Here is a 9,040-nt window from a genome sequence, read left to right on the forward strand (position 1 = left end):
AAGTATTTTTCCTGCCAAACCAAACCAAACCAAACCACCAAAGGAAAGAACATGTAGGGTTCTGAAGCTCATCCACAAACACAGATCACCTGTGACGCCAAAGTCACATTTTCTCCTCAGAGGGGATGTGCTTGAAGCTGAGAATTTCTCAGTTCTGTACCTCCCACCGTACCTGGCACAGTTCTTTTTCTAAAAATTTGCTACAATGTCTTTTTAATGAATGAAGTATATAAATCATTGTTTTCTAGCCTGGCATCATGCCCTTTTCAAAAGAAGCAATTCATAAACATGTGTCTAATTTCCTGTGCTGTCAGAAATATTGTTTAATCATACTGTTAAAAATAAAGACCTCCAGGGCCCACTGAACTAAATTCTCCAAACCACTAGATACTCTTTCCTCTTTGGGCCACTCAGCTGTGCAGCCGGAAATGGATCATGGAGGGGAGACTGACAACCCTCTGCAAATACCCTGGAATGCGGACTATGTCAGAAAGTGTTAGGAGAATGACTCCGAAGCTGAGAAAGCATTTCCAAAGCAATATAGGCACAAAGATATTTGAACCAGCGACCGTGCACTCCAAAACAGATGCATGGAGCACACTCACATTCTCTATCACATTTAGGAACTGCAGCCCATTCCTGGGAACCCAAGAATTAAGGTAACTATAAAACATGTGTGTCGCAGACTGGTATGCTTGCAATAGATCACATAGTTGGGTTTTTTTTTTTTTTAATAAAAAAAAATTTTAGAGGCCCCTGGGTGGTTCAGTTGGTTAAGCATCTGACTTCTGCTCAGGTCATGATCTCGCAGTTCATGAGTTCGAGCCCCACATCGTGCTCTATGCTGACGGCTCAGAGCCTGGAGCCTGCTTCAGATTCTGTGTCTTTCTCTTTTTCTGTCCCTCCCTTGCTTGTACTCTGCTCTCTCTCTCTGAAAAAGAAATGAACATTAAAAAATAAATATATAGGGGCGCCTGGGAGGCTCAGTTGGTTGTGTCCGACTTTGGCTCAGGTCATGATATCACGGTTCGTGGTGTTCGAGCCCCGCGTCGGGTTCTGTGCTGGCAGCTCAGAGCCTGGAGCCTGTTTCAGATTCTGTGTCTCCCTCTCTCTCTGTCTCTACCCCTTCCCTGCTCATGCTCTGTCTCTCTGTGTCTCAAATGTAAAGAAAATCTATTAAAAATGTTTATTAAAAAATAATAAAATAAAAAAATAAAATTGATTCAAAAAATGTTTTTAAGTAGGCTCCATGCCCAGCAGGGATCCCAAAGTGGGGCTTGAACTCACAACCTTGAGATCAAGACCTGAGCTGTGATCAAGAGTGGGATGCCGAACCAACTGAGCCACCCAGGTGCCCCTAGATCATGTAGTTTCATGTGGATCTTCTTATACAGTAAAATACATATAAAAGTGGGATTAAGCTCACAGGGGTATTATAAATCTTACCTGATCAATGGTATTAGCACATTTCAGAAACACCCTGCATTCAACAGTCACATCTGAGAAAAGACATGCTAAGCTTTTCCACTGAAAAATAGGTTGCAATCTGACCATACAAGCTGAATGTTGAGGCAACACTCAGAAAACGATCTACTCGTCTTCTCTGCCAGCTGGTACAGTGGCAATGACGAGCAGGCTTCCTCACCACTGATGGCACAGAGACAGCAAGAAATTGTCTAGGTTTGGAGTTTCTAGTCATAGAGAAGTTCCAATTATACCAATGTGAAAACATTTTAAATGAAGGCCTTAAAATGATCTTCCCAATGGAATATTACTTGGCAATGAAAATGTACGAACTACTGATCTATGCAACGGCCTGAGCTAGACCTCAGACGCATTTTGCTAAGTGAAAGTAGTCAACACAAAGACTACAATTATACTTATCCTATCTATAATTCTATTATATATTCTATTTATAATTCTACTTATAGAAAATATTTAGACAAGGCGAAACAGGATGAAGTAGATCAGTGGTTGCGTTGGTGGGAGCCAGGGGTAACTGCCAAAGGCAAAGGAAGACCTTCGGATGAATGGAAGTGTTGGAAAATTGGATTAAAAAAGAAATAAAACTGAAAAAAGGGGGGGGGTGCCTGAGTTCATTAAGCATCCATCCACCTTTGGTTTATGTCATGGTCTCACAGTTCCTGGGTTCGGGCCCTGCATCAGCCCCTCGCTGACAAAGGGGAACCTGCTTAGGATTCTTTCTCTTCCCTTCTCTCCACCCCTCTCCTGCTCATTCCCTCACTCTCTCACTCTCAAAATAAGTAAATAAACTTTCAAAAAAGACCTTAAAAAAAAGAAAAATGGATTCACTCATAATGTGTATGTCAATGTAGAGATTCACTAAAACACATCTACTGTATCCTTGCAATGGGTGAGTTTATGGTATATACATTCTTTTTTAAGCAACTTCTTTGCCCAACATGGGACTTGAACTCACAGTCCCAAGATCAAGAGTCAAATACTTGGGGCGCCTGGGTGGCTCAATCGGTTAAGCAGCCGACTTCGGCTCAGGTTGTGATTTCATAGTTCATGAGCTGGAGACCCACGTTGGGCTTTGTGCTGACAGCTCGGAGCCTGAAGCCTGCTTCAGATTCTGTATCTCCCCCTCTCTATGCCCCTCCCCTGCTGGTGCTCTGTCTCTCAAAAATGAATAAAAAAAGAAAAGAAAAGAAAAAGAGTCACATGTTCTACCAACAGAGCCAGCCAGATGCCCCAAAGCCACCCCAAATTTGAAGCTCCCAATGGGGGTGCACTGTGCCGGGAGGTACTCCAATACCGGATCGATGCACAGAGTGGGCTGAGCAAGCCCTTATTCTATCTGCCTGCTCCCAAAATCCATTTAACGTCTTGTCCTTGGATAGAGGACGTATCAGATATGAAACTGATAAGAACAGGTCCGACACTTGATCTTAGCCAAAAGGCCAAGAAAAAAAATAAAGCTGTTTTTTGTTTAAAAAAAAAAAAAGAAATGAAAAGAAATGGTTCTCTCAGGACCAGCCCAAAACTACTTTATACAACCAACTTGCCTTGCCTATAATTTCATGGTAGCCATCATACCTTCATACTGGGGAGACTCTCGCCCGAGCAGGGCGCTTTGACATATAAATCTAGATAATGTTGTATCAAATCAGGCTTGGTGACATTTCAAAAATTAGAATTGACAATTTCTTATATAAACATGATTGTTATTATATTAGCCAATCAGTGCCGTGTTCAAGAGTGTTAATACATTAACTTGAGAGGCAAAGAAACCACTTCCCTAATCAAGGGAGATGATGACATGACTCAGAGAATGGGAGAGCTTCGGGAGCTTTTCTTGAACCAGGCAGCTGTTTAGGGCAGCTCCTGGGGCAAGGGGAGAGGTATTTAGGGTGTAGGCTTAAATGCCTCCACTGACAACTGTGGTATGCTGGCTACACACGTCTCCATCACCACAGAAATGTAGGGAAATTATATTAGGAAAATTCGTCTTGTTTAAAGGCATAGGAATGAATGGAACATTCTGAGGCCAACCTGACTAATGTTTCTGTCCACAGCAAGCGGTGCTCAAACGGGTGTGCATTAAAATCTCCCGACTTGTTAAAAAGGCAGATTCCCAGGCCAGGCCCCAAGGCTGCCAAATTGAATGTCTGGAAGCAAGAGCCAGAGTCTGAATCTTGAAGGAGGCTCTGAGGTGATTTATGCTGATGGTCCTCAAAACACAAATGAAGGAACACTGAATAAAGACGAAGAGAGAAAGGAGAGAGAGGGAAGGAAAATAAGAAAGAAATAGAAAAAAGGAAAGAAGGGAGGGAAGGAAGAAGCAAGGAAAAAGAAAGAGAAAGCAAGAAAGCCAGAAAGGGTAATGAATAAAGGGGACCCAATGGAAGTGATGAAGATACCTAGTCAGGCCTTGCATTAAGCACCTCAGCTGAGTTTAGTCTTTGATTCATTCCAAACCTCTTTGTCTCCTATCCACATCTCATATGTGCTTTCATCTTTACCTGCCTCTTAACCTTGCTTTCAGGTAGAGGAGTCCCCCTGTGGTGGTCAGACGGCATAATCTGAAAGGGTTTTCTCTTGCAACCCCCCAGCCACCACCCAGAACAGGACAAGACTGAGCTCGAGGTAGACGAAACCTTCACTCACTGGCCTGTGGAGTGGTTCTCACTTTGGGATCACTGCTGAGGGGCACAGAAGCACAGAGTTGGTTAATTTGACAACCCAACCCAGGATGGAACCTCTTCCCTAGTGAGGACTCCTGTCTACTTTTGCATGGGGAGAGAGGAATGCCCTCCCGTCTTTACGCAGTGATCCACCATTGATTCCTTAGCTCCAGAGATGCCTCTGCTCTCAGTCTTCCTTGACAACAACCCAGTCCATGAGCAATGGGCCTTGGTTTTCTCTGGGAGATTCTGCCTCCTCACCAGACCACTTGGGTAAACTTTGGCAGCCATGTCTGTGACATGTGACTCTCCCTCCATCAGTCACTGCTGACTGGACCCAGAGCAGACACTTAACCCAAACTGGCCCAATCAGAGCCAGTTTGCCTAGAAACTTGCAATTATTACTAAGATATTCCCATCCCAGTTTGGGCTGGTTTCTTACACAGAAAAGTAGAGAAAATTCAGGGGTGTTAGCACACCTTTTTTTCCACTCAAGAGGAATGAAATATAGGTGAGAGAGAGGAGAGTTGTACGATGGAGAGGGTCCTCCTGAGGTGCCTCTACCCCATTTCTCAGTTCCGATCCCTTCCGAGCCCCTGCTGATTCCAGTACTTCCCTTCTGTCAGACACTCCAGGATCAGTGAAATAAATAATCTTATTGGGGTTTCTGGGGGGCTCAGTTGGTTGAGCATCCGACTTTGGCTCAACTCATGATCTCATGGTTTGTGAGTTCAAGCCCCACATTGGGTTCACTACTGTCAGCGCAGAGACTACTTCACATCCTCTGTCCCCATTTTCTGCCCCTCCCCTGATTGAGTGATCTGTCTCAAAAATAAATAAAACTTTTAGAAAGGAAGAAAAGAAGGAAGAAAGGATCCTTTTATATTTGTTTATTCCAGCTCTGACCTGCAGTCAGAGTCTGCACTAATCCAGGTAAGATTACATTTCCCTTTGCCTATCTCTATCTTGTTTTAACTCTTGGATCCCTTCCTTCCATAGACAGGAAAGCAGACCACAATGTCTTCCTTATGGTACAAAATGAGAGGTTTCAAAAACCGATTTTGTATGAATTATGAACTATGATGTAATATGTTGATTGTATTTGAAATTATAAAATTATTATTAAGTTTTAGGTACAAAATGGAACTATGGATTTATTTTTATTTAAAAAAGAATCCTTGGGGTACCTGACTGGCTCAGTTGGTGGTGCATGTAACTCTTGATCTCAGAGTTATGGGTTTGAGACCCACATTGGATGTAGAGATTACTTAAAAATAAAATCTTAAAAAAGAAAAGAAAAAAGAATCCTTGTCAGGGTGCCTGGCTGGCTCAGTCGGAAGAGCATGCAACTCTTGATCTCGGGGTGGTAAGTTAGAGCCTCTACACTGGGTGTAGAGATTACTTAATTAATTAATTAAATAAAGAAGAATCTGAATCCTTGTCATTTAGAGTTATATATTGAAATATTTATACCTGAAATGATACGATATCAGGATTTGCTTCTAAACAATACTGGAAGTCAGGAAGTGGGTGAAGGGATAGATGAAGCAAGGTTGACCTTGAGCTGATCACTGTTGAATCTAGGTGACTTGGGTTCATTGTGCTAGTCTGTCTACTTTTGCATATATTTAAATTTTTCCATAATAAGGAACTCAAAAAATAAGGATGGAAATTTTTCCAGGGGAATACCTCTGAAAGAACATGAAACTATCAACATTCAAAAGTAAGAAAAAGCTTCTTATATTAGTGATCGAAAAGTAAGCCTCCAAAGGCAGTCACCCCTAACAGGAATGGGTCTTGTGCAACATGTAGCTAGTGTGTGAAAAAAAACCCATGCCAGGTGCGGATGACCCCCATCCCTTGAATGAAAATAGCATCTCGGAGCTTGTGTTCAACTCCTCTCTGATGATGCAATCCGAAATAAAATATTCTAAGATCTATAGCTTTCTTCAAATGTAGATAAACCTCATTTAACTATATACTTCCCTGTGTTGTCTGTTTTGTTTTTAAATGTTTATTTATTTATTTTGAGAGAGAGTGTGTGTGCGAGTATGGAGGAGGGGTAGAGAGAGAGGAAGAGAGAGAATCCCAAGCAGGCTCGGTGCTGTCTGCGCAGAGCCCGACACAGGGCTCGAACTCGCAAGCCATGAGATCATGACCTGAGCCGAGATCAAGAGTCAGAGGATTACCTGACTGAGCCACCCAGGCGCCCCTGTACTAGGTAGTTTTTGCATGTCATCCTTGTTCAGGGACCATGCTAATCTTGTCTGTGTCATTCCTATTTTAGCATATGTGCTGCCACAGCGAACACAATATACTTAGTAGCTTTTATTTTATTAAAAATTATTTGGTGAATTTAAGGGTAAGAAATATTGCTCAAAGTAGAACATTTTCCAAATAGGTTGAAAGCGTGTGTGTCAGAAAATAAAGCATCTTGAGAGTTCTCCAATGTCTCCAAAAAGCTCACTGTATCTGTGCGTACCTTCTTATTTAGAGGAGCGAGTAGGAGGGAGGAGGAGGGAGGATGCCTGTTGAATATTCCAGAGCGTCTGATGATTCTTTATATATTCATTATGGTTGAGAGTGTGTTTTATGGGGGGTGGATCTGAGGAGAAATATTTAGTTTTCCTTTTGAGTGTGGCTGTCCATTTCACCTCCATGCCTACCCACTGTCAAGGTGGCCAAAGTATTATCTGTCAGAGGACCCAAGGAGACCATCCAACCCTTGCCTGCTGCATTGCAGCCTTGATATTATGGTTACTCTCACACTCTGGACACACTTGGGGGCCCATCTCTGAGATCAGGAGTTTCCAGTTTCCCTTTTAGCTTCTGAACGTCCATTCCTTTGTCATCAATGGTGTCCTGCCTCATTTGCTCTTATTTTTTTTTTTTTTTTCCATTCACAGCCCAACGTCTCAGATTGAGGGAGGTGTTTCCTTTGATCAGACTTTGCAATACTCCACTCCTGACTGGTCTTTCCATGGTAGGCTTTTGCTCTTATAATACATGTGGACTCAAAACAATGCATTCTACCGTCAAAGTTCTGGCTCCTCTGCTTCAAAAGAGTAAAGACCTGCTCTGTAGCTCATGGAAACAGGAGGTCATTGTAAGGACATTTTTTTTTTCATCAAAATGCATCAAGACTAAACAACAAACAAAAACTATTTCTCCATTCAAGAGCCGATTGACGCCCTCAATTAATTACATCTTCAGGTGTTTGTGAATTAAATGACACTAAAACGTTAGAATTACAAGGACAGCATTTAAAAACCTTTTTGTTATGAAATATTTACACCACAAGAAAATAAAGCAAATAATATAGCCGTGTCAATAAACCAGTTAATAGTTGACATCGCTTTTCCATGGAGCCGTATTCTTTCACAGAAAAGGTTATATTGATGAGAAGTAAAACCTAGATTCAGGCCCTCCATCACTTCTCAACTCCAACCCAAGCTAAATTTCAGTTAAGCTGCAGATTTCAGACCTTAAAATAAAGTTGTAAAGAAATTCAAATATTCAAAATATTTAAGTATATTAAATATTTAACTATATTTAAATTTTTTATCTAGATATTCAACAAAGAAGTTTAAATATTTTAAAGAAAAATAGAAAGGCTTGGGGCACATGGGTGGCTCAGTCAGTTAAGCATCAGACTTTTGGTTTTGGCTCAGGTCATGATCTCACTGTTTCGTGGGTTTGAGTCTCATGTCAGGCTCCCTGCTGTCAGCATGGGGCCTGCTTGGGATTCTTCTATCTCTCCCACTCCCTCTCCCTCTGCCCTACCCCCATTGTGCTGTCTCTCTCTCAAAATAAATAAACAAACTTTAAAAAAAAAAAAGAAAAGAAAAATAGAAAGGCTTTTCAAACCACAATTTCTTCTATGGGTTATATTTCTATAGATGTGACTGGCTATGAAACAAAGTCTAATATACAAAATATAATTGGTTGAGACTAACATGGTAAAAGGTAAAATAGCTTGAGATCAGACATAAGAAACATTTTATGGGACCTATTTAGCATGTTCAGATCATAACTTCAGATGTTAAATCAATAGTCTTGGAATATTTTGGCCTAGGACCCTCAGAAAGAAATATTTTTAAATTTAAAATTTTTTTTATTTATTTTGAGAGAGAGAAAGAGAGAGTGAGTAGGGGATGGGGCAGAGAGAGAGAGAGAGAGAGAGAGAATCCCAAGCAGGCTCTGCTCTATCAGCCAGACGCGGGGCTCAAACTCACAAACCGTGAGATCATGGTCTGAGCCAAAATCCAGATCAAATGTCTTACTGACTGAGCCACCCAGGCTCGTATTGATTTTCTTAATAACATTCCTGAAAGCACAAAAGTTTTTAATTTTGATGAAGTCCAATTTCTTTGTTTTTGTCTTTTGTTCTTTGTGCTTTTGGTATCATATCTAAGAATTCATTGCCAAATCCAAGGTCATGAAGATTTACTTACGCCTATGTTTTCTTCTAGATGTTTTATAATTTAGCTTCTACATTCAGGTCTTTGATCTATTTTGAGCGTATTTTTGTGTCTGGTGCAAGGCAGACCTCCAACTTCATTCGTTTCTATGTGGCTATCTAGAATCCCAGTACCATCTGTTGAAAAGATTATTCTTTTCTAAGCAAATTGTCTTTGTCCTTTTATGCCAACTGACCACACATATATGGGTTTCTTTCTTTTTCTATTTTTTTTTTTTGTTTTAACTGTATAATTATTTTTTCTTTGGTATAGTAGAGTCTTAACATTAGAAGCATACCAACACAAAAACAAGCAAAAGTATTCCAGGGTAAAGTAGTTCAGAACACATGTTTATAAACATGTATAATTGTAGGGGGTTATTTCTAAACCCACTATCCACTGCTCTATCTAACAATAGCAGAATACACATTT

The 9,040-nt window shown here is 40.9% G+C and overlaps 1 non-coding gene and 1 pseudogene across 1 annotated transcript; both read right to left on the bottom strand.

Moving 5' to 3' along the window:
- Positions 1-2,745: 2,745 nt before the first annotated feature.
- Positions 2,746-2,936, bottom strand: LOC120230428. Its single transcript, XR_005528014.1, has one exon. It is a non-coding gene; the product is annotated as a U2 spliceosomal RNA (small nuclear RNA).
- A 3,434-nt stretch (positions 2,937-6,370) lies between these two features.
- Positions 6,371-6,459, bottom strand: LOC120230396 (annotated as a pseudogene).
- Positions 6,460-9,040: the final 2,581 nt, after the last annotated feature.

This window comes from Hyaena hyaena, unplaced genomic scaffold (genome assembly GCF_003009895.1).
Source record: "Hyaena hyaena isolate Hyena2069 unplaced genomic scaffold, ASM300989v1 scaffold_2, whole genome shotgun sequence".
NCBI lineage: Eukaryota > Metazoa > Chordata > Mammalia > Carnivora > Hyaenidae > Hyaena > Hyaena hyaena.